The sequence below is a fragment of the Vulpes lagopus genome, chromosome 8 (assembly GCF_018345385.1).
Source record: "Vulpes lagopus strain Blue_001 chromosome 8, ASM1834538v1, whole genome shotgun sequence".
Lineage (NCBI taxonomy): Eukaryota > Metazoa > Chordata > Mammalia > Carnivora > Canidae > Vulpes > Vulpes lagopus.
This window is the reverse complement of record NC_054831.1, coordinates 31,408,210-31,435,122: the sequence shown is the minus strand read 5'-3', so window position 1 is coordinate 31,435,122 and position 26,913 is coordinate 31,408,210. Positions and strand designations below refer to the sequence as shown.

Sequence of the window (26,913 nt, the reverse complement as noted above, 5' to 3'; positions counted from 1 at the left end):
CTTCCACACACCACTAGCCCAATGGGCTTATTAACTTTTCTACTAAAGCAAATCTATTCAGTATTCCTAAAATCACACATTCTTAATACAATGAATGGCAAGGATAAAATTTATGATAACAGTGATATACATTATGGTTAGCCTAGTTACATCTTTGAGACTGCAACCTAAAATTCATTAATTCACACTGATTTGCCAAATCTGGACTGCTAAGGTTATTTCAATGATCAATAACCACAGAGAAAGAATCATAAAGCTTATGGCAATCTAATCCTTGAGCAGACATTTGTGCATCTGGCTGTGTTTTTCCATGGTGTTCTTTTTCAAATAATTCTAAGAGTCTAAAAAGCCAGTTTGTGTTAAGTTTCTCAAAAGAAGGTTTCCCACATTAAATAAAATGAATTCGACTCTGATTTCAAATCAAGCAAAGTTCAGTGATCTTTAAAAGACTTATTCCCACACAGACTACAGATGATTAAGGATAAATGGTCAAACGACTTGGAAAAGCAATAAAAGAACGCATTTTCCTTTTGCAACATCTGAAAGATAAAGCCAAAACAATTGGTTTGATAGCCTCGGACTACTCTTGTGGATAAAATACATCCCAGGCCCAAGGAGGCAATGCCTTCTCATTCATCTCCTTGGAAAGGTCTGGGAGTCATGTCATCGCCCAGGCCCTTTGCCCTTTATGCCTTCAGCAGGCTTTCCAAACGGCTGCCTTTCTTCTGTATCCTCTCATCAGGCCAAGGCCTCCGAGGATCTGCAGAGCTTACATTTCACTTGGCTACACATGAAAGGGAGGCTTAAAAGGAGAGAAAGCCAGAGAGAAACTGACTCTGCAGTCTAACCTTGGGTTTGCAGCTGTCATTCATGCTGCCAGCTTTATCAAAAACCTTGGCAATTTAGATAGGTGAGCTATTATTATAATAATTCTTAATCAGAAATACATTTCAATAAATAGTGACTATTTTACTTATTTAAAAGGAATAAATATGACAATGGGCCAGTTTTACTCTTCAACTAATTCTCCTTCTACATTATGTATACAGATTTTTTTTTAATGTATACAGATATTTTATATAACATTAAAATCCTTATGGTGGGGATCCCTGGATGGCTCAGTGGTTTAGCGCCTGCCTTTGGCCTGGGCGTGATCCTGGAGTCCAGGGATCAAGTCCTGCATCTGGCTCCCTGTATGGAGCCTGCTTCTCCCTCTGCCTGTGTCTCTGCCTCTCTCTCTCTCTGTGTCTCTCATGAATAAATAAATAAAATCTTTAAAAAATAAAATCCTTATGAGACCTGCACACAAATATTTTTGATTAAACACTCTACACTCCATTTTTGTACCATCAAGTGTATTCCAATATATCTGGCAAAGGGCTACTTGATGATGTGGCTGAGATTCTGATGGGTAAATAAAACATTCACTGCCAATTTATTTTATAGACTCTAAATGCCAATGCCCAGATATACATGCAAGACAGCGTCTTTAAATTCAAATCCCTTCATGCATTTCTTACTGCTCCATAAAGTAAAAGAGATTCAATGACCTATTAAAAAGAGTATCTGGAAGATACTCTTGCTGTAGGAGCAGTACCACAGGGTGTATAATTTAATAATTTAGTTATAACTAAATGGGCACAAACTATGGCTGATTTCTACTTGACTTTCAGAAACTTCCCAGAAAGAACTGAAGCACAAAGAAATTACAATAATATAAAGTATTATACACAGAGTAACAGTTAGCAAAATGGGTTCAAAAAAGGATTTTTAAAATGTCCTTTGTAGGGGTGCCTGGGTGGCTCAGTCAGTTAAGCATCTGCCTTTGGCTCAGGTCATGATCCCAGAGTCCTGGGATCAACCCCTGTACCAAGCTTCCTGCTCAGCAGGGAGTCCACTTGTCCCTCTCCACCCCTGCTTGTGCACTCTCACTCTCTCTCTGTCTCAAATGAATAAATAAAATCTTTTATAAATAAATTAATTAATTAATTGTCCTTTGTACAACAAAATACATGTTGGCTTTTACCCACAATGTGAAAATCTATCAGAATATACCAATAGTATATCACAAAAATACTGATTCTTTAATAGTTAATAAGTATTAAGTATTGATTGCAAGATGCCTATGTTGGATTATTACTCAACTATTACTCAACTATTATTCCATCACTTGGAATGTTTCAACTTCAATATAACCAACATCCAAGATGAATACTACAAGTTATTTTTCCAAAGCAGTATCAGAAAGGACTGAGAATCCCATAATCCCATGATAGTCCATCTTTTTATCTGTACTTTCCTTTAAACTTTATTTATGGAGAGTACTGTGCTAGGACATTTTATCTGATGATCACTTTCTTAAGCTACCATCTGCCATCCATCCCAAGACAGTCACATAAAATCTTCTCATCAGACTCACTTCAATCATTATCTGCCAGCACTTTGAGGATGGTAGTTGTGAATAAACAAAAATGAAGAAATACATGTTTTCTTCATTCACATTTATTCCCTGTCTGCTCCTTCTCCTCACCGTCAGCAACTGCAGCCCAACCCACAAGCCCTCATGGAGTTTCTGTCCCAACTCATGACTAAACAGCACTCAGCCAGTTACAGCTTTCAGCCTTGTTGTTTCAGTGATATCAGTGTTTTAGGGAAAGGGTGGAGGGAGAAAAAAACAAACCCAAGGTTTAAAAGAGAGGAGACAAAGTAGCCTCTTTCTCACCCATTTCCCTGGGCAGTATTCTCACTGCTTCTTACTCAAATGATAATACATAATCATTTATTTAATCAATAATCAAATGTAAATACAGAATGAAATACATTGAGGTCAAAAGATTATGTTCAAACATCCAGAGAGAGAATGAAGACAGAGTTTTCCAAACTTAAGAAAAAAAATTATATGAGATTCTAAAATTTTTTCTAGGACTGCAGTATAGGGAATAGATAAATCCACCTATGTGGGGTAGATTCAGGCCTCAATGGGGCTCCCCTCTCCTATTTGTCCAGGAAGGCCTGAAGGGGCACTCAAGCACAGTATGAAGAGCTGTGTTAAGGGGGGGGGGGGGGGGGGGGAGAGTGATCTAAGTGGACTGAGCGCACTGTTTAGGAAATACCTAGATTTAAGAGATTAAAAAAAAAAAACCTAAGGATTTGAGAGGTAGGAAGAGAACAAGCAGAATCTTTCTACCACGATAACCTACCTCAATGTCTGTGAATAAATTCTTGCTGAATAAATAAATTAATGAATTTATCTCTAGGTGGCTGGGGTCTATGACGTGAAAGGCGAAATGTAAAAATAGCATACCTAAAGGAAAAGCAACTTAAAAGACAATTCTGTGGATAGTCAGGCTCACCAGCTGAAATGTATTGTACAATATATGCACCTATGTATTTCTGTGCCTCTTGTACTCCTCATGAATAGCAGATCGTGAGCCCATCCTTTGGAAACTGTCTTCAGTGCCTCCTATGGAACACAGTATATGGTGGCTGCTTGACACTGAGATGTAGGAGGAGCAGAAACACTGTGGAAAGAATTTCATTCCTCATTCCCAAAGGCTGCTGGGAAGCGTGAAGCACATGAAGGTGCCACAGAAAACCCTAAGGAAATGTGAGCAAGTCTGCTCACCTGGTGTCCACTTCAATGTGCTCTAGAAACATGACTAAAAACATGATTTGTTCTGGAAATGGGCAATTGAATTTGTACTAAACAAAATGCTGGCATTTAAAAAATGTGAAACAAATTATATACCAAACCATAGCAAACAAATATTTTCCTTTCAAACTCATCTGGCGGTTATGAGGAAATAGTCACGTAGTTGATATATAGCTTTTTTTCTTAGCTGGCCTTAAGAAGGGGGTATCCAACTGACAGGCAAATCATTACAGAAAAAAATCTTACTGTATTTCTCTAAGGGAAGACAGCTATTGCGAATGCAGTCACAGAAATAAAATTCAGGAAATTTATGTCACTCATTGCCCTGAATATTAGTTTTCTGTTTCATCACATGTTTAATAATTACAATAGTGTTTTGCAAAGAGGAGGAAAAGTTATTGGGAAAATTCTCTGCAGTAACATGAGCTATCATCTTGGGGACTCATGGCAGGATGAGGGATGTTTCCTGGTAAAAGGTCAAGTTTCTGTCTATTTGAAAAAGTTTGATTCCTGGCAAGGAATCTGCCCCTGCCCTTTCCTAAACCTCCCACCTGCCCGTGGGGGCATGGGACTAGATGAAGAAGAATGACTGTGTATCAGAATGCTATGTGGCCCTTGCCTAATCCTTACAGAAACCCAGAAATTTAGGGGAGTCAAAAATACAGAGGCAGAGGGGTCTGTGGGAGTAGGTTTTTAATTTAAATAGAAAGATCAGGTAAGGCTTCAATCTCATTCAATGGCCTGGTTTTAGACTTTTTTTGGCGGGGGGGGGGCGAAATCCAATGTTTCCATTAATATCCCAAAGAGAGACACTCATAATTTAGACATGATATTATTTATGAAAGACAGTTCATAGTTTCAGAGTAAAATAACATTGTAATAAACCCACATGTATACGGGCAATTAGACAAAAGTGCCAAAGCAATTCAATTTAAGATAAGAAAGTATTTTCAACAGATGGTTCTGGGATAATTGGAAGCCCATATGGGGAAAAATGAGTCTTGACTCCTACCTCACATCATATACAAAAATAATTTGAGATGAGCCCCAAAAACCAAACGTAGAAGTTAAAACTAAGTTTTCCAGAAGAAAGCACAGATTAGTGATTAGATAGATCAAAAATTACATCAATCATAAAAATTTATAAATTAGACTTCATAAAATTGAAAAATTCTGTCCATCAAAAGACAATTGAGAAAATAATTTTAATCTGTAAATACAAAGAACTTCTATAAATCAACAATAAACAATGAATTTAAAAACAGACATGATATGAAGATAATAATTCAAGAAGGAAATGATTGATTACAGAGCCATGTAAAGGTATTCAGCACCAGTAGTGAAATGCAAAATAAAACCATAATGAGATATTCTTTCACAGTCATTAAAATGAAATTTAAAAGACTGACAACAGGGACGCCTAGGTGACTCAGTTGGTTGAGCATCTATCTGACTCTTGGTTTTGGCTCAGGTCATCATCTCATGGGCTGTGGGTTTGAGCTCTGTGTCAAGCTCTGAGTCTCTGAGCACAGAGTCTGGCTGAGATTCTCTTTCCTCTTCCTTTGCCCCTCTTCCTCCTACGTCCTTCTCTCCATCTCTCTCTCTCTCTCTCTCTAGTAAGTAAATCTTTAAAAAAAATAAATAAATAAATAACAGAAAATGCTGTCGAAGATACAGACCAAACAGAACTCAGATACATTGCTAGTGAGAGTCTAAAATGGTACAACCACTTTGGAAAGCTGTTTGACAATTTCTTATCAAGCTATTCATATACCTGCTCTATGACCTAACAATTCTAATTCTAGGTAATAACCAGGAAATGAAGACATATGTCCACACAAAGACCAGTAACAGAAATGTCATTGCAGCACTATTTATAACACCAAAAACTGAAAAACAAATGTCCATCAACAAGAGAAAAGATAATGAAATCCTTAAGTTATAAAAAAAAAAAAGTGATACACGAGTGAAAAAAATAAAATTAATACTACACATTTATATGACCTCAAGAATAGGTAAAATCATTCTATTGTAATATAAATCAGAACAGTAGTTGTCCATAGGGATTGGGGAATATAAATGGAAGGGTGAATGATGGAAATTTCTGAGATCAGAGATAGATTCTACATTTTGAAGGGATGATTACCCAGCTATACAAATGTGTGAAAACATATTAAATTGTACACTTAAGAACTACAATTCATATAGGCCAATTTTATCTCAATATTAAAATATATAGGGGCACCTGGGTGGCTCAGTGGTCGAGCATCTGCCTTTGGGTCAGGTCATGATCCTGGAATCCTGGGATCGAGTCCTACATCAGGCTCCCTGTTAGGAGCCTGCTTCTCCCTCTGCCTGTGTCTCTGCTTCTCTCTGTGTCGCTCATAAATAAATAAATAAATAAATAAATAAATAAATAAATAAATAAAATTCTTTTAAAAAATTATATATGTATGTGTGTGTGTGTGTGTGTGTATATATATATATATATATAAACAGTAGCAGCACTTAGAAATAAATATTGAAATAACCACATATACCGAATATGTGACCATGTATGCACATGGAGGAAAAGATACAAAAGTATCACAGTGAATAACTTATGGCAATCAAGAGAACAGCAAAACTGGCAATATAAGAAATCTGAAGCCCAGATGTATGGAGATTAGTGCCTAGAAAGATGGCTCCTTTTTGAAAAAGAAACCCATCACTGACGTACAGAGTATGTGTATGTAATATAGGGTCTCTGCTATAATCTGACCCGACACTTAGCACCAGTCAGGTGTTCAGTAGATGTCCATGCTACATTCTGAATCCCATAAACAGAATGAACAGAGAGCTGTAGCATGTTCCATGGGGAGTGGTATAGATGATAAAAGTGTTGGAAAATACGATGGAAAAGCTGAAGAAGGTGAAATGTATCAGTGGGGCAGTATGAAAGTAAGTATTCACTTTGATAATAATACACTTATACTTGGTGACTTCAATCTAGCTCTTTCTATACTAGATAGGTCTTCTAAGCACAACATATCCAAAGAAACGAGAGCTTTAAATGATACAGTGGACCAGATGGATTTCACAGATATCTACAGAACTTTACATCCAAACTCAACTGAATACACATTCTTCTCAAGTGCACATGGAACTTTCTCCAGAATAGACCACATACTGGGTCACAAATCGGGTCTGAACCGATACCAAAAGATCGGAATAGTCCCCTGTATATTCTCAGACCATAATGCCTTGAAATTAGAACTTAATCACAACAAGAAGTTTGGAAAGACTTCAAACACGTGGAGGTTAAGGACCATCCTGCTAAAAGATGAAAAGGTCAACCAAGAAATTAAGGAAGAATTGAGAAGATTCATGGAAACTAATGAGAATGAAGATACAACCGTTCAAAATCTTTGGGATGCAGCAAAAGCAGTCCTGAGGGGGAAATACATCGCAATACAAGCATCCATTCAAAAACTGGAAAGAACTCAAATTCAAAAGCTCACCTTACACATAAAGGAACTAGAGAAAAAGCAACAAATAGACACCACCCCCAGCAGAAGAAGACAGTTAATTAAAATTCGAGCAGAACTAAATGATATCGAGACCAAAAGAACTGTGGAACAGATCAACAGAACCAGGAGTTGGTTCTTTGAAAGAATTAAAAAGATAGATAAACCATTAGCCAACCTTATTAAAAAGAAGAGAGAGAAGACTCAAATTAATAAAATCATGAATGAGAAAGGAGAGATCACTACCAACACCAAGGAAATACAAACGATTTTAAAAACATATTATGGGGATCCCTGGGTGGCGCAGCGGTTTGGCGCCTGCCTTTGGCCCAGGGCGCGATCCTGGAGACCCGGGATCGAATCCCACATCAGGCTCCCGGTGCATGGAGCCTGCTTCTCCCTCCGCCTGTGTCTCTGCCTCTCTCTCTCTCTCTGTGACTATCATAAATAAATAAAAAATTAAAAAAAAATTTATAAAAAAATAAAAAAATAAAAATAAAAACATATTACGAACAGCTGTACGCCAATAAATTAGGAAATCTAGAAGAAATGGACGCATTCCTGGAAAGCCACAAACTACCAAAACTGGAGCAGGAAGAAATAGAAAACCTGAACAGGCCAATAACCAGGGAGGAAATTGAAGCAGTCATCAAAAACCTCCCAAGACACAAGAGTCCAGGGCCAGATGGCTTCCCAGGGGAATTCTATCAAACGTTTAAAGAAGAAATCATACCTATTCTACTAAAGCTGTTTGGAAAGATAGAAAGAGATGGAGTACTTCCAAATTCGTTCTATGAGGCCAGCATCACCTTAATTCCAAAACCAGACAAAGACCCCACCAGAAAGGAGAATTACAGACCAATATCCCTGATGAACATGGATGCAAAAATTCTCAACGAGATACTTGCCAATAGGATCCAACAACACATTAAGAAAATTATTCACCATGACCAAGTAGGATTTATGTCCGGGACACAAGGTTGGTTCAACACTCATAAAACAATCAATGTGATTCATCATATCAGCAAGAGAAAAACCAAGAACCATATGATCCTCTCATTAGATGCAGAGAAAGCATTTGACAAAATACAGCATCCATTCCTGATCAAAACCCTTCAGAGTGTTGGGATAGAGGGAACTTTCCTCGACATCTTAAAAGCCATTTACGAAAAGCCCACAGCAAATATGATTCTCAATGGGGAAGCACTGGGAGCCTTTCCCCTAAGATCAGGAACAAGACAGGGATGTCCACTCTCACCACTGCTGTTCAACATAGTTCTGGAAGTCCTCGCCTCAGCAATCAGACAACAAAAAGACATTAAAGGCATTCAAATTGGCAAAGAAGAAGTCAAACTCTCCCTCTTCGCCGATGACGTGATACTCTACATAGAAAACACAAAAGCCTCCACCACAAGATTGCTAGAACTCATACAGCAATTTGGTAGCGTGGCAGGATACAAAATCAATGCCCAGAAATCAGGGGCATTTCTATACACTAACAAAGAGACTGAAGAAAGAGAAATTAAGGAGTCAATCCCATTTACAATTGCACCCAAAAGCATAAGATACCTAGGAATAAACCTAACCAAAGAGGTGAAGGATCTATACCCTAAAAACTATAGAACACTTCTGAAAGAAATTGAGGAAGACACAAAGAGATGGAAAAATATTCCATGCTCATGGATTGGCAGAATTAATATTGTAAAAATGTCAATGTTACCCAGGGCAATTTACACGTTTAATGCAATCCCTATCAAAATACCATGGACTTTCTTCAGAGAGTTGGAACAAATTATTTTAAGATTTGTGTGGAATCAGAAAAGACCCCGAATAGCCAGGGGAATTTTAAAAAAGAAAACCATATCTGGGGGCATCACAATGCCAGATTTCAGGTTGTACTACAAAGCTGTGGTCATCAAGACAGTGTGGTACTGGCACAAAAACAGACACATAGATCAATGGAACAGAATAGAGAACCCAGAAGTGGACCCTGAAAGGTATGGTCATCTAATATTCGATAAAGGAGGAAAGACTATCCATTGGAAGAAAGACAGTCTCTTCAATAAATGGTGTTGGGAAAATTGGACATCCACATGCAGAAGAATGAAACTGGACCACTCTCTCTCACCATACACAAAGATAAACTCAAAATGGATGAGAGATCTAAATGTGAGACAAGAGTCCATCAAAATCCTAGAGGAGAACACAGGCAACACCCTTTTTGAACTCGGCCACAGTAACTTCTTGCAAGATACATCCACAAAGGCAAAAGAAACAAAAGCAAAAAGGAACTATTGGGACTTCATCAAGATAAGAAGCTTTTGCACAGCAAAGGATACAGTCAACAAAACTAAAAGACAACCTACAGAATGGGAGAAGATATTTGCAAACGACATATCGGATAAAGGGCTAGTTTCCAAAATCTATAAAGAACTTATTAAACTCAACACCAAAGAAACAAACAATCCAATCATGAAATGGGCAAAAGACATGAACAGAAATCTCACAGAGGAAGACATGGACATGGCCAACATGCACATGAGAAAATGCTCTGCATCACTTGCCATCAGGGAAATACAAATCAAAACCACAATGAGATACCACCTCACACCAGTGAGAATGGGGAAAATTAACAAGGCAGGAAACAACAAATGTTGGAGAGGATGCGGAGAAAACGGAACCCTCTTACACTGTTGGTGGGAATGTGAACTGGTGCAGCCACTCTGGAAAATTGTGTGGACGTTCCTCAAAGAGTTAAAAATAGACCTGCCCTACGACCCAGCAATTGCACTGTTGGGGATTTACCCCAAAGAATCAGATGCAATGAAACGTCGGGACACCTGCACCCCGATGTTTCTATCAGCAATGGCCACAATAGCCAAACTGTGGAAGGAGCCTCGGTGTCCATCGAAAGATGAATGGATAAAGAAGATGTGGTTTATGTATACAATGGAATATTACTCAGCCATTAGAAACGACAAATACCCACCATTTGCTTCAACGTGGATGGAACTGGAGGGTATTATGCTGAGTGAAATAAGTCAATCGGAGAAGGACAAACAGTGTATGTTCTCATTCATTTGGGGAATATAAATAATAGTGAAAGGGAATATAAAGGAAGGGAAAAGAAATGTTGGGAAATATCAGGAAGGGAGACAGAACATAAAGACTCCTAACTCGGGGAAACGAACTAGGGGTGGTGGAAGGGGAGGAGGGCGGGTGTTGGAGGGGAATGGGTGACGGGCACTGAGGTGGACACTTGACGGGATGAGCACTGGGTGTTTTTCTGTATGTTGGTAAATTGAACACCAATAAAAATTAATTAAAAAAAAATAAAAATAAAACAGCTACATCATCCCTGAAAAAAAAAAAAAAGAAAGTATTCAAATACAATGAAAAGGCTTTACACAAGGAAAGTAAATTGGCTTCATATTCACTGAAGAAAAAATAAAGGCTTAAACTGATGTATGTATTATTTAAGTTGGAGAAAAGAATTTCTTGCCAGTGAGGGTTGTTAAATACTGCAATGGATTATTCTATCTCTTTCACTGGAGACTTTTAAAAATAGGACAATCTCACAAGTTTGGTTCTGTCCAAAGGCAAAGGAACAAAGATTATGATGTGTGATCTGGTAAGACTATGATTTCTTTGGCAATAAGACCATTTGAAAGAGCAATTGTATTCTTGATGATTTTGTCATTTGTTTCTTTTTTTAAGAGTGGAATCTCAAGAATAAAGAAGGTACTAAGGTATGGGAGAGTGAGCTAGTAGAGGGCATTTAGAAAGAAAACAAAAGGAGAATATGAATTAGTTTGTAGAAATCAAATCAAATCAAGTCAGCCTCAATACTCCAAAATCTATCACAACCGGTTGCAATGTTACTTGCAAAAGTAGAGGCAAGCTCAGCTATGGTCAGTCACACCAGGTCCTCTTTTATCTCATTATTTTTATGTCAAAAAGTAATACATAATATGTGTGTTATTGTTACTACTCTCCACAAGAGTGCTCTGCCAGTTAATTAATATGAAGTTTACACAGTGAAGACTAAGTAATTACTGCAGGATAATATCCTCTTACTTTGAAATAAATCTATTACAAGGACATAAAACCAATCCTGTGAAACCCATAGGGTAGAATCAAGATCTTTAAAAGATAATTAAGTCTTCATTAAAAGAAAAAAACCCAATCTACATGCATATGCTTTGGAGTTTTGGCTTTCAAAAATTTAAGTATTAACTGAATGTAGAGACAATCTTATACTTATTTCAACAAATGTCTTTTACCTTTAAGTCTGTTGTAAAATGATACTTTAAAAATATCTGTAAATATTCTGCAATACTTAAATAAGTGTTACTAGAAAATGCAAATTGCTTTTAATCTAATTTTTCTATTACATGACTGCACAAGAAATGCCATGAAGAAAAAAATATTTTCAATGGATAATTTTACCAATAGATAATTAATTTGAAATAAGTAGTTTATTGAAACTTTTCTCTAAAAAAAATAAGTATTCCACTTTAAGTATATTGATCATTAAAAATATGAAATAAGAAGTGTAAGGGGGAGAAGATTTACTAACTAATCCAACACTGAGGAGCCCAAATCCAGCTCTTCTATTTTCCCCTATATTTATTATATATATATTATATATATTGTTTATTAACAATAGGATATGAATTATAGGTATTTTCAACCAAAATGAACCATTATATGAAAATGATATATTGTTTTTTACATTTCTAGGTGATTAAATATATAGCAAAGAATATAAAAATTATGCGCAGAGTCCATATGTGTGGATCCAAGACTTTCATTAAGCATTTAATACATACTGCACAAAGAAGATAAGACATCATTCTAGCTCTATTTGTAATAGAAAATTTGAGACAATGAGAAATTGATCATCTGAGATAGCCATTGACAACCAATTAAATTACGGTTTTAAAATACCTACTAATATAAAATACCACATCTGTATGTTTTTTAAAATGATTTAACTAAATGTTTCTTTGAATAAGGCAACTAGTTCTTCATGTGCACCAGGCTGTGAGCGACCTGAGGGCAGGGTCTGGATATCATTCATCTTAGTATCCAGACTGCCCAGAACATGGCACAGAACCAACTCGTTGGATGACTGATTTCTGCCTGCCTCTTACTTCATTCCATCCTACAGAAATTTGCCAGATTCATCTTCTTAAAATACAGCTTTTACAAAATCATCTGTCTCATCAACCTTTTTAAATTCCATTCCTAACAAATTTAGTTCAAACCCTTCTCTCTGGCACTTAAGATGCCCATAGTCTGACTCCAAACTATTTTTTTCAAATACTTGTTGGAATATCTCCAACATTCTAACCAAACAGATGCACTCTAGTTCCCCTGATATGATCCTTCTTCCCTAACCTATGGGACTTTTCTCTGCCATTCCTTCCACCCAAAGAGCTCTTGTCAGAAGTCCATCCAGGCTTCAAGACACAATTCAAACATCATATTTCCCAAGTCCCTTCTCTATCGTCCAATATAGATGTATATTCTCCTTATGAACCTCAGAAGGTTTTGTTTACAGTTCTCTCTTGGCTTTATGATACCTTTTATTATATATATTTGAGTATTTTACTAATATGCTACCAGACTCAAAACACTTTGAGGGCAGGGATGGTCTCTCACACCTTCTTGAATCAGCTGTAGAGCCTAATAATGTATCTTATATACAGAAAACATATTTACTGAAATAAATTAGATCAGTCTCTCCCTCTAGGTAATTCTCATCAACTACATAATTCTAAGAAAGAGGAGGAAGCTTCTCCCCTCCTATCTTGCACTCTCCATTCAAGTTGGCAGTCTATGTCTGGTGTGCTACTCAAAGGAATTCCACTTAGAAAATTAGTAGAGTGGCCCACATGGTAACTGCCTGTATGTACTAATCAAGCAGAAGGTCAGGGCACTGACTGACATGGGTGTCTACTTGTATTTTTGTTATTTTATCTGACCTAAGCAAAGAAATCAAAGAAAGAGACTTATATCAAGGCAGTATTTTGCAATGATGAGCTAAACAAATGCATTTAATTGCTTGAGTGACCTTTTTTCCTAAGGTCATATTGAAATAACAAAGAATATTTTTTAAAAAATAAACCACAGGAGCTCTAGAGAACAGGGAAAACATACCAGAAAACTTTAGGAATTTCTACAAAAACGAAAGCAAATGGAATCAGAAAAATTTTCAGTGGCTGGATTGAAAAATATATGGGGCAGGGCTAAATACCAGGATGGTAACCATTGTCATGAAGTCAACTATGTATCACAAAACATACAGAAAAAAGACAGAGGTGAAAAATAACCAAAAATTTAAGAGATATGAAAGGTACCTCTAAAAAAGCCTAATACCAATCTAAAGTAAGAATCATAAAGAAAAAAAATAAGGGGGAAGAGAATAATGAAAGAAATAGGATTAGAAGAAAAGTTTCATAAGCTAAAGACACTCAAGATCTGAATTACAATAATGTCATTAAGTACTAAGGTTAACAAGGAAAAAAATATTCATATTTGGAGACATCACTTTATATTGCAGAATTCCAAAGATAAGGAAAAAATTCTCAAAGATTTAGGGCAAAGTTTACCATTATGGAACCAGAATCTGATTTTTTGGCAGCAATACTGGATAAAAGAAAACGACAGAGCAATGCCTTTGAATTTCTAAGGGAACGTGATTTAGAAAAACTCAGCCAGCTAAGTTGTTAAATATTTATGTGGAAAAAAGAAAGATATTCTTGAATAAACAAAATCTCAGGAAGTTCATCCCCTGTGCATTTCAAATAAAAAAAAAAAAAGAAAATTTCAGGGATCCCTGAGTGGCGCAGCGGTTTGGCGCCTGCCTTTGGCCCAGGGCGCGATCCTGGAGACCCGGGATCGAATCCCACGTCGGGCTTCCGGTGCATGGAGCCTGCTTCTCCCTCTGCCTGTGTCTCTGCCTCTCTCTCTCTGTGTGACTATCGTAGATTAAAAAAAAAAAAAAAAAAAAAGTTCAGGGGCGCCTGGGTGGCAGTCATTTAGGTATCTGACTCGGTTCAGCTCAGGTCATGATCTTAGGATTGTGACATCTAGCCCCCCATCAGGCTCTGCGCTCAGTGTGGAGTCTTGCTTGGGACTCTCTTTCCCACTCCATCTGCCCCTCCACACCTATCCCTTGCTCTCTCTCTAAATAAATAAATAAAGCTTAAAAAAAAAAAAAAGTTCAAGGAAGTATCTCCCATCCTACCCCCAACAAGCCCACAGAAGACTCCTAGAGAGAGGATATGTGATACAAGAAACATGGATGGCTAAAAATGATCTAGAAGACATAAAGAAAATGGAAAAGAAATTTAAGGAGAATCCATAGAACTTCGAAGCTACATTCATCCTACTTATATTGAAGCAGGATCTGGTGACACAGGTTATGTTTCCCTTTTTAATGGACCCAACCACACTGCAGTGAATAATGCTTATATAATCAGAATACCACAAAGTGTTTTTATGGAGTTTCAACCTATAGAATCATTCTCCAAACATAGAAAAGAAGAATTAATTACAGCCTCATAACAGAACTCTATAAACTCTGATAATATAACAAACAAAAATCAGGAGTTAGGGAAGGGGAGATGGGAAGTAGAAGGAATCTCAATTTTATCCCTTAGTATCCGAAATTGATATTGTCCAAGGCTAAGGAATCAAGAAAAAGAAACACATTTTTTGAGGTTGTGCATGAAACCAGTAGAAGAACCAAATATCAGAACACAGTATAAGCCCTTAGCTCTGGAAACTAAGATTAGGGTATGAGAGAAGAGACACTTTAATTTTCTATTTTAGACTCTTCTGTGTGGTTACATATTTTATATCATGAACAGGTATAACTTTAAAAATAAAGTGCATAAGAAAAAGGAATGCAGTGTGTAAAATTCTAATATAGTCAACTATAAATTTTAATTATCTTGTTTATTAAATAATTCAGATATGCAAAGAAGATGGATACTATAAAAGAGAGCTCTGTACCTACAATGTAATTTGAGAAACAGCATTTTAAATGCAGTCAAGGCCACTTATATATTCTTAAGCAACCACATAATCACCTTTAAATGAAAATGAAAAGAAGAAAAGTTAGGTAGACCCTAAATACAGACCCCCTGTTCACACTTCCAGTTAATCCTATTACTGATTAGGATATTTGGTTGCACTAAATAATTGACTCTGGCACTTTAATGCAATATCAACAGAACATCAGTAAAACCCCTACTATCTCATTTATTATTTCAAATTCTCTTATAAAAATACAGACTTTTTAGCTTGCTATGCTAATTATCTTTATGACTATTAAAAATAGAACAATAGTATAAAATAAGACAAATTTTTTTTTTTAAAAAGACATAAATTGGTTCCACAACCATACCTCCCACTTCTGTAAGACCTGGCCACACTAATCAATGTGATTTCATCTTAAGACTTTATGTCTGGGAGCTGGTGTTCCTGACATGCTGTAGATCATGGGGCCTGGAGAGTGAAGCATGTTAGCTTTGGAGGAAATAAAACCATAATGCCTTTCCTCAGATCAAAAGAGGTTAGTTTACTAAACTTATGAAATACATGTCACTTTCAAAAATATCTATTTCTCATGCAAACTTAAGAAGTCAACATATCATCCCAACTATCAGTTACCTCATCATTTACTTTTAAGCAGGGAGTAGGGTGGGAGTAGGAGGCAAGTTGATAGTATATGAATTCTTAGAGCCACAGTCAAAAAAAAAACTTCATTAATCTGAGATAGCTTTTAAAATGTTGAAAATAAAGCCATTTCTCTTTCTCACAAAGTGTTTTAGAAATATAAGGGCAGCTCCCAATACCACCAATCTGATTTAAGGATATAGCATGATACTTCCATTTTAATTTTCCCTGAGTGTGAGAGAGAAATGGAGAACCAATGAATGAATTCATACTTGGTGGAAGCCTTAACATGATTACAAAATCAAAACAGGTGCTTTTCAAACTTTATTTTTCAGGCCTATGAGTCATTTGGTGTTCGTTCCTATTACATGCAACTCTGATTCAGTAGGTCTGGGTAGGGCTAGAGAGGCTGCATTTCTAACAGCTCCTGGGAGATAGCAGTGGTGATGCTGCTGGTCCAGGAACCATACTTTGAGCAGCATGGGAATCAGGGATCAGTCACCTTCCTCATGTCCTTTCTGATTCTTCTTCCTCAGTTGCTCCAGGATTCAAGCTTTTAACAGTTTCTCTTTTCTAAGTTTACTCCCAAGCCAATCTCATCTATTCCCTTCTTTTAACACCATTTATGCCAGCTATTACCAACTCTGGCTGCATATTAGGATCAACTAGGGAGTTCTTTTAAAGTTATATAAAAACCCCCACCCCAAACCAATGAAGCAAAAATTTCAGGGTTGGGTCAGAAATATAGGCTTTTTTAAAAGCTCCTTCATGGTTCCCATATAAAAGGCCAAGACCGGGCAGCCCTGGTAGCTCAGGGGTTTGGCGCCGCCTTCGGCCCGGGGCCTGATCCTGGAAACCTGGAATCGAGTCCTGCGTCAGGCTCCCTGCGTGGAGCCTGCTTCTCTCTCATGCCTGTGACTCTGCCCCCCTCTCTCTCATGAGTGAATAGATAAAATAAATCTTTAAAAAATAAATAAATAAAAAAAATAAAGGGCCAAGACCTGTTATCTACATGCTAATATCTCCCAAGCCTGATCTCAGCTACAACTTCTCCCCTGAGCTGCAAGTGCTTCTATTTCTCCTATCGAACGTCTAATAGATGTCTCCAAGTTGACCTGTCTAAAATAGACCTCTTGATTTCCACCTGACTCCACCAAAACCTGATCCTCTACCACTTCTTCCCATCTTGGTAAATGGCCCCACCATTCTGCCTTGACCCAAAAACTGAGCCTCATCATGATGCCTCTTTCATATTCTATGTCTGATTCACCACCAATCCTGCTGGCTCTACCTTCAAAATATATCCTAAACTGGTGCATTTCTTACAACTTCGATTGCTACTAACCTAAGATAACATTATCTCCATATTGCCACTCTTGAACCCCTAGAGTCTGGTATCTACACTCTCTTGCCTGTTAACTTCCCGATGGCTTTCTTATCCACTTATATTAAAATACAAACTCCTTCCCATGGCCTCCAAGGCTTTGCATTATCTTTAACCAACCTCCTTCACTCTAACCTCTAACTCCTAACCCTGTTGATGCTTATAACCACTACAAGCTCTTTTCTGCCTCAGGATCTTTCTCTTGTTTTTCCTTATGCCTACAATATTCTTTATAGGTTTTTTTCTGCACATTGCTCAGGTGTCTACTCCAACATCACTTCAGAAAAGCCTTCCCTAACTATCCCCAAATAGCCTCCCACAACCAACATCTATCATAATGTCCTCACCTTACTCTTTCTACCATGCTCATTTTCTTCAGCATTTCTCACCACCTGAAGTTATACTAGTCATTCCTTTGTTGGCTTGTTTATTGTCTACCCTCACCCACTCCAAAATACTAGAACATAAGCTCTAAAACCCAGCTTACCTTATTCAAGTAAGGATCATAAGCCTATGTCCATCCCTAACAAGTTGTAGAGACTCTAATGCATGTTGGTTGTTATGGGCAGAAAGTTTATGGCCTCTCCAAAATTCATATATGGAAGCTATAAGCTCCAATGTGATGGCATTTGGAGGAAGGGCCCTTGGGAGGTAATTAGGTTTAGATGAGGTCATGAGGGTAGAGCTCTCCTGGTAGGATTAGTGCTCTTAAGAGGAGACACCAGAGTTTCCTTTCTCTTTCTCCACAAAAGTACACCAAGGAAAAGCCATGTGAGCACACAGTAAGAAGGTGGCCATTTACAAGCCAGGAAGCAGGCCCTTAACAAGAAACAAATGTGTCAGTACCTTGACTTTGGACTTCCCAGCCTCCAAAATTATGAGAAATATATGTCTGTTGCTTAAGCCCCACAGTCTGTAGTGTTTTATTAAAGAAACCTGACTCTGGTAAAATGGATAAATGAATCAACAGAAAGTAACCTGGGTAGAGAGCTCTGTGGTGTACCCCAAAGCTTTGTAACTGTCCATCCTTTGGGATGTCCAGCATTTTTAGTAATGATTTCAATGAAAGCATTTAGGACACAATTAAGTTGCCAGTGACACAAAACTAGAAGTGCTAGCCAACTAAAATGATGGATGACAGAAATAGGATTTTGAAAGATTTTCATCAATGAGAAATACGGACCAAACAAAGCAAGTATTTCCTGGGATGAACATTTACTAGTGTATTTCATTGTTTAAAACCACTAGCACAGGGATGCCAGGGTGGCTCAGTGGTTGAGCAACCACCTTTAGCTCAGGATGTGATCGCAGGGTCCTGGGATCAAGTCCCACATCGGGCTCCCTGCAGGGAGCCTGCTTCTCCCTCTGCCAGTGTCTCTGCCTCTCTGTATGTCTCTCATGAATAAATTAAAAAAAAAAAAAAAACCTTTAAAAAAATAAAAATAAAACCACTAGCATAGGTATAGGAAACTACAAAAGACCTGCCCTAAAAGCAGATTAAATGAAAAAGACTCAAGGACTTTTGCTAGCCACAAGTTCAATATAAGCCACGAGAGACAAGGATGCTGTCAGATTCACTGGAACATTAGCCTGCATAAATGAGATGCTGGTGGCAATTAGAGAAAGGAACAGACCTTCCATGTACCGACTGATCAGCCACATCTACAGAATCTTGTTCAGTTCTGCGTATCCCAACTTATAAGAGGAATATTAATAAACTGATCTTTAGAAAAGTGAATGGTCTAGAAATCATAGTAAAGAACATTTGCCTAAATGACTTAGAAGACTTGAGAAAAAACCTAGAAGGTGAAGACAATAATAGTTGGTAGTTGCTGAGCATTCTCAATGTGCCATCATACATTCACACACACAATACACTGTAGGGTAGGCTATTATTATTCCCACTTAACAGATGCAGAAACTGAGGCTCAGAGAGGTTGTGTAACCTACTCAATGTTACACATTCAGTAAGTGGGTTTTATTCCAGAGTATAATCTTTAAACACTCAAAGGGTTGACATATGGAGCAGTATTATAATTCTAGGGCCTAAAACTACAACAGAGGGAAGTTACAACGGGCCATGCTCATTTTCAATGCAAAGAAACATTTTTTCTAATAATGAGTTCCTTCTTAGTCAATAACAAGTATTCATGTGAAGGCTGGCTAACCTGCTGTCCCTTTGCTGCCCAGAGAATAGTCAATTTTGGGTGGGGGTTCAGAGACCCCTTTTTTCTCTCAGCACTAATTTTCAACATGTTTCCTTTTTGAAGGAAAAGGAAACATTTAGATATCTTGTATCTAAATACAGCACAGAACACTGAATGGTAATGTCTACAACTCCTCAAAGCAGTGTTAGCTAGTTATATTTGAAAGAATGATAAGCCATCTCAAAGTCCAGCACTCAATTATTATAAAACAAGTAAGGGATGTTATGCCATCCTTTGTTAACTCCGAACACAAGGTAGATGCAAGTGTACTCACAAATAGGGTCTTGCTTATCTCTGTCTTCCAATTTTAAATACGTTCAGAAAAGATAGATCTTTTCCTAAAGACTTCCTCAGCTTGTACTCTAGAGATCTTTACTTTATAAATACCCGCTTGTACCAAAGGAGGCATTCTTCATCCTTTAATTAATAAGACATCAACTAAATAAAGGACAACACTTGCAAGAACAGAAACACAGAGAAGTTACAAAATTAAGCATCAAAAGATCCCCACACTGATTCGAATGAACACACAATCTGTATAGGCAATGAAAGTTTATTAAATAAACAAGAAAGAATATATTTTTAAAAGATTTTATTTATTTATTCATGAGACACACACACACACACACACACACACACACACACACAAGAGGCAGAGACACAGGCAGAGGGAGAAGCAGGCTCCCTGCAGGGAGCCCGATGTGGGACTCGATCCCGGGTCTCTAGGATTATACCCTGGGCTGAAGGCGGCACTAAACCGCTGAGCTACTCAGGCTGCACCATGAAAGAATATTCATAATCCATTGATAATCCATTGTATATGTCCATATCACTAAAAAGATTAGTCTAGTAAAAGCTATCTTTCATGTTAATTTTTTTTCTAAGATTTTATTTATTTATTCATGAGAGACACGTGGGGGGGGGGGGTTGCGGCAGAGATACAGGCAGAGAGAGAGAAGCAGGCTCCATGCAGGGAGCCCGATGTGGGACTTGATCCGGGGATTCTGGGATCATGCCCTGGGCTGAAGGCACTCAACTGCTGAGCCACCCAGGTGTCCCTCATGTTATTAATTTTACAATGAGATACATCTTAACCACGTGTAAATGGTATTATCTACCATTTAAAAAATACTCGAATGTTTTAAAATCAATCTCTCTCTCTCTCTCTTTTTTAAAGTAGGCTCCATGTCTAACATGGAACCCAAAGCAGGACTTGAACAATTCTGAGATCAAGAGTCGGATGCTTAACCAACTGAGCCACACAGGTGCCCCTAAAATATCTCTATACCTTAAAGTTGCTTACATATATGTAAACAAATTTAATGGAGTTAAGAGGTTAAAAGAAAAAAGATCCTATATATGTAGTTAGTTCATATATACAGTTCCCTGTATATATGGAATGGAAAACATCACATATATGCATGTATAATGTGAACACACATACAAATATTCACTTACAAGGCTGATAAAGAGGCGCTAAGGCCTTGATTCTCACAGATGACATCTTTGAGAGTTTAAAAGAAAAATCACAATTAGAAATTATGAACCTACCTTATTTTGAGGCATCAACTCAAAGGATGTTGGGGCTAAAAGGGATCTTAAAAATTATTTAGCCCAACTCCCACACATCAGGACAGAAAGGTGAGCTGAATGCCCAAAGCCACACAGCTAGAAACTTTGTAAATGTGATGAAGTTAAGAACCTTGAGATGGGCAAGTTATCCCCGGTTATCTAGCTGGGCTAAACATAGTCATAAAGTCTTCAAAATCAGAAAACATTTCCAGCTGAGTTCAGAGGCAGAGGCAGAGGCGGATATGACTATGGAAGAACACTGCTGGCTATGAATATTGATGCAGAGATGAATTACTGCTGGCTATGAAGATGGAGGAAGCCCACAAGCCAAGGAACGTTGTGTAGCCTCTAGACAGTGGAAAAGGCAAGGAAACAGATTCTCCGCCTAGAGCATCCAAAAAACAAAACAACCTTGCCTGTGCCCTGATTTCAGCCCAGTGAGACCTGTGTTAGACTTCTGACCTATAAAACTATAAGATAATAAGGTTGTGTTGCTTTAGGTCACTAAATTTATGTTAATTTGTTACAGCCAAGATAAACTAATTCACTATGTGACTCCATATTCAACATTCTCATCCCTTGGCCAGTCCAACATCTGAGGCCACCTGGGACAGACCTCACATCTGCTTTGAGGAACTCCCCACACTCCACAGGTTAGACAAGGGTAAGTTGAGTAAAATGGTACACAGCTTGACAATGGAAAAGAAAGCTGCTGAAAGCCCTATACAAAGACAACACTGCTCGAACTCTGGATAAGTTAAATTTCACTGTTTACTTTAGCTCATTCTTTGAACTACATTTGCTTCCAAGTGAAATAAAATTGACTTTGAATAAATTTTACAGTGTTCTACTTGAAACAGCTGGTTGGGATTTTTCAAAAAGCATCTTGTCAGAATTATGTATTTTTTTCCTAAGACATATTCCACCCACTAAGTCATACCAGCAGCCTTGGTAATCATGGTAGATTACAGAGTGAATGCAAATCCCTTAGATTTCCATTCCTCAATAAGCTTCTTACAGGAAGGTGTGAATATATAAAATACCTTAAATTTAATGCAAAGGAAAGCTGCAAAAATCTTTGCCACATCCAATACATGGAGGGGCAAGCAGAATTAAAAAGAAAACTTGTAGTTCTAGTGCTGAACAACCAACACCAGACCATCTGCATAACACCAAAGGCAAAAGAAGCAAATGCAGCAAAATGAGACCTAAGCCTTAACTGATTATTTCCTTTCCAATTTCCAACTTAATGTGTCTTGATTTGGGAAGGGATTATCCATGAAGAATAAAGTAGTGTGGGAAAGGAAAAAAAAAAAAAGGAGTTAAACTGAAAACCTGTAGATGAGAAAAATGTGCCAAAACCAGAGAGGCCAAAGGCTCGTGTTCCAAGTCCTGCTTGTATAAATACTGATCCTCCACCTCATTGAATTGTTGACATTACATAATTAGCCAGTTACAATAATAACACTACAGCTTAACAAACTGCCACAACCAGAGGAATTTTAACTAGTCTGGTGAATTGCCCATCACCAGCTACATTTGTGCTGAGCTTCAAAGCAAAAATGGAAAAAGAAAAGAGATGAACGTTTAGTATGCAGACTAACACAGAGTAAACAAGAGGAGTCTAGTCCATCCAGGATTTGGGTTCCTAGTCCCCCCACCCACCCCATTTGTTTTTGTGTTTATTTAATTGGTTCAGCCTTTAGCTGTTGCCTACTTAAGTAAAATTCAGTAAAAGCACCACATACACACTGTGATATAGGAAATAAATACTAATTTACCTCATGTTAGTGTATACATGAAACAAATTCAAGACACTTTTACTCTTCAACTTTGTAAACTTTAACATAACTCCCCCAACAAAACCCACAATTTAAACCCAATACTTTCAGTTTTATTCTTCAACTTTTTAAACTCTAACCTAAACAAACAATACTTTAAAAAAAAAATCTCAGATGTCTCAGGCACCTATTAGCATTCCCCTCGCTAACCAGAGGAAGAGTTTCACCTGCCAGTGACCCTTTCTTTTCTCTTTAATCATGTGTTCACTCTAGGGAATGAAGGGCGCTGTATTCTTTCTTAGTAAAGTAAATTAAATTTGAAATGTAGCCTAACCCAGGTACTTAGGAAAATCCTATACAGTATCCTGAGCGTTCTTACACATACTGTAGAGAAATGCTCAATCCTTCCATTGAAACGCAAAGTATTTTCTTACAATTATTTAAGATCACAGTCCTAGTAACTATTAAATCTGGAAGGAAGTTTAGAAATCATCTGTTCTACTCCTTTTGTTTTATAGAAAAACAGAATCACAATATCTTTTCTCCCCTGTTGCAATGAAATCATAAAACCTTGCTGACTGAGCATTCCACAGTGGGTCAGTTCCTCCTGCCACTATTCCAGGGAAAGCGCAGAAAGAGGAACTGGGGCTCATATTTCATCCAGGGAACCATATTGAAAATAATGACCTTTCCATGTAATTTATCATGTTCTTTCCTCCCTTATTTGGTTGGTACCTAATCTTCATGTCATCCCTCCCTCCCTATATCCCATATCCAAAATACTTTTTAGCAAACACTCACTTTGGAAAACCCTTTTAAGAGAAGCCTCCTGAAGATTAATAAAATGATTTAAGTATCAAAGAAATGAAAATAATGGTGAAATCTGAGGCATTCTGATGATATTTGAGTGTGTAAAAGTCTTCCCAACACTCTTTTATGTATATCATGTTGGTAACTATCCACTACATTCAAATTTAAATCCTTATCTTGTCTAATTTTTATTTTACTTTATTTTTTATTTTATTGTAGTAAAAGAACTCAATATGCACTCTATCCTCCTAACAATTTTAAAGGGTATACTCCAGTATTGCTAACCTGTAAGCACAATCTTATGCAGATTTCTTATTCATCTTGCATAACTGAAACTTTCTACCCTCAAAATGTAGTATCTTGCCCACTCTGCCCTTTGAAGCTACTACTCTTATCCTTTTATTCTCATTTTTCTAAGATTGTGGTGCCAAAAAAGAATGGGATGGAAATCTGCACGAGGCCACACAACACTTGAGACTTCCAACTTCTTCAGCTCTTGGAACTAAAAATGAGGTTGTCACCCAAATGGCCATTCTTGCAAGTGGTCTCCAGAGCCCGAGTGAACTCACCTCTCCCTTCAGGGTTTCACCAGCCCTGCTGCAAAAAGGCGCTGCTGACAAAATTTTCTAAAGTAAAAATTAAAGATGCATGGTCTGACAAAAAAATGATCTGACATTTCTGTTCCTAACACTTTAAATCCTCTTACTCTGCTACATTTTTCTTTATGGTGTTTACAGTTCAATTCATATCTATCCATGCATGCATATATACATGATGTTCTATTAGGTACCTATTTTTTTTGCTGTATAGAGACAGTTGCCTCTTCTATTAAAGTGAGGAATGGGATCATATTCATTTTACTCACTGCTGTATCCTCAGTGCCTGAAAATGTACCTGGCATGAGGTAAGTACTTACCTAATTTTTGTTTAATGAATAAATGAAGTTTTTGTTGCTTATGTGGAGAATGGAATGGACTATCTGAAATAGAGATTAATTCAGGAAAAGTCAAATACGTGATTTAGTAACTTTCAAGTTAGTTATATTTTACTCTAATTCTATAAATGAAAAAAAATTACAACTGATTTGTTAGGAATAGCTCATTTTTATAACCAAATTACCAATGATTGTATAAAACACCACCATTTCCAAAAGAATATAACCAAAAATATCATTTACTAAGCAATGGCTTGTACACAAAGACATAGCATAGAATGTATACATGTTTCAACACACATATAATTAAGAATGCCAAAATATTTTCTATCTTCAAAGTATTCTTAATATCCTAACATTACCTGGAAAATTCAAAACTCCTCAAAAATATTATTACGGGGGCTTTTAGAATATGGAAACTAACATAAAAACTAACCTGTACAGTTTAAAATAAAAGAGACTCGTTTATTAGTCTCTATCATAGAGTAATTTTAGGTTTTTTAAAACCAATTCTGCTCTAATGTGACTTACAAAGGGCTTATGGAAAATGTTTCTTCTGAACATGAACGATTAGCTCAGCACCCTGTTAATTACCATCATCCCCTTCTTGCCTCTCTTCATAGCTGGTTCTGTTGCAAAAAGGTCTATTAAAAAACCAAAATGGAGTCATTTGTGTTAAGCCTCATGTAAGCAAACCAAGACTTAATACCTAACCTAACTGAAACTTCAACTTCTCCCAGGAATGTAGGTTTTAACCAGACAATCTGGAATTAACCTGAATTGCACCATGAAATAATCTGTCCAATAGACCCCTCCTGTTCCTCACATTAGGAGGGTGACCTTGCCTGAAACAATGCATATTCTTTGCTAATAATTTCCTTTTCTGTCCCTTTACACTCTTAAAATTCTTTCCTTTTCTGTAGCTCAGGAGAATTCTTTTCTATTTGCTGGGTGGGATGCTGCTTAATTCATGAATCACTGATAAAGCCAATTTGATCTTTAAATTTACTCAGCGGAATTTTTGGTTTTTATCAGATTTGGTGGCAGTGGTGGGATCTGAAGTGAACTTCTGACAGCATTCAGGGACAAAGAGAAACATAGGCATGATACCCCACAAACCCTTTTGAATTCACTATTTTTTCTCAACTCTTCTGAGGGCCATGGGTGAGTTCTCCTATGTTCAGAGTTCTGCTCTCTTTGCTTTGAGCTCCTAATCTAATTAGCTTTCCAATCCAGGGCTTATTAGGTCAGTCTGAGCTGGCAGACAGTTCCATCCAGAATCCAACTCCTTGCCCTTGATTCTGTTAGGCAGAAGCTAGACCTGAACAGTGGAAGGAATACCCTGAGGTATAGTTCCAAGTCCATAAAGAGGGAATGACAGAGACATGTGCTGGAGGCAAGAATGGTGATAAATAAGCTATATATTAAAAGCCTGGGAACACAACATCCTGACCTTGTGGCTTCTAAGGCCTTGGGGCTGACAGATCAAGAGCCACAGGTGCATAGCATGCACTATTCTCTTCTACTTCTGCCCTAGAATAACCCATAGGCTCATTGTAATGCATTTGCACTGTGGGTACAGCCCCTTCAATGGAGAGAGGCTGCCATACCTTGTACGGTCAAAAATTCCCCCTCCCAACCTGTGGGAGGGGTCCCTCAAATGACCAGAAACAACCTCCATCAGAGACCAGCAAGACTGAATGGCACAGCTCCTCCCAGCCCAGAGAGGCACAACAAATATCCAATCCTCAAACAACCTTAGGGCTGGTTCCACCTCAAGGCATCTGCCCACTGTCATACCTAGAGAGTGTACTTTTGCTTTATAAACTGTTTTGTGCTTGCTACTTTCCTTCTGGCTGTCTTTATTAGAGTGGATCCCCCATGGAAATCTTCTCATGCAAAATCCAAAGACCAAGACCCCCATTCACACAATGCAGACTTTCCACCTCTAACAGTTCAGCTGGCAATTTACCAGTCGTTTGTAATCACTTCCCCCAGTTCCAGTCCAGAGTCCCCACTTACTGGAGTTGCTGATTTAATCCATAGTGCGAACTGCTGGTGGTGTTCACAGCCATCTCTTGGGCACTGTGCACTAAAATCCTTGGTTACTGCTGGTATGTTAAGATGCACATGTTAATGTTTGTCTTGTTTTGTGTAGACAAAGGCTAACTGCTAATAAGAATCTTGAAGTCAAAAAACCACAAAATTGGTGAGCATAGGTCAAGCACTTAAAAGATGATAAAGCCCTCACCACCTAATTAAAAAATTCCCACGTTAGGATAAGTTGGTCATGGAACAAGTTAGATGGACACTAGGTTACCCATTAGGTTCAAGAAAATTTCCATGCAATAAGGTATACTGTAAAACAGCACACCA

The 26,913-nt window shown here is 37.6% G+C and overlaps 1 protein-coding gene across 1 annotated transcript in view; it reads right to left on the bottom strand.

The window, feature by feature from the left end:
- Nucleotides 1–26,913, bottom strand: part of SH3RF1 (SH3 domain containing ring finger 1) — a 187,610-nt gene that overhangs the window by 71,570 nt on the left and 89,127 nt on the right. The window lies entirely within an intron of this gene.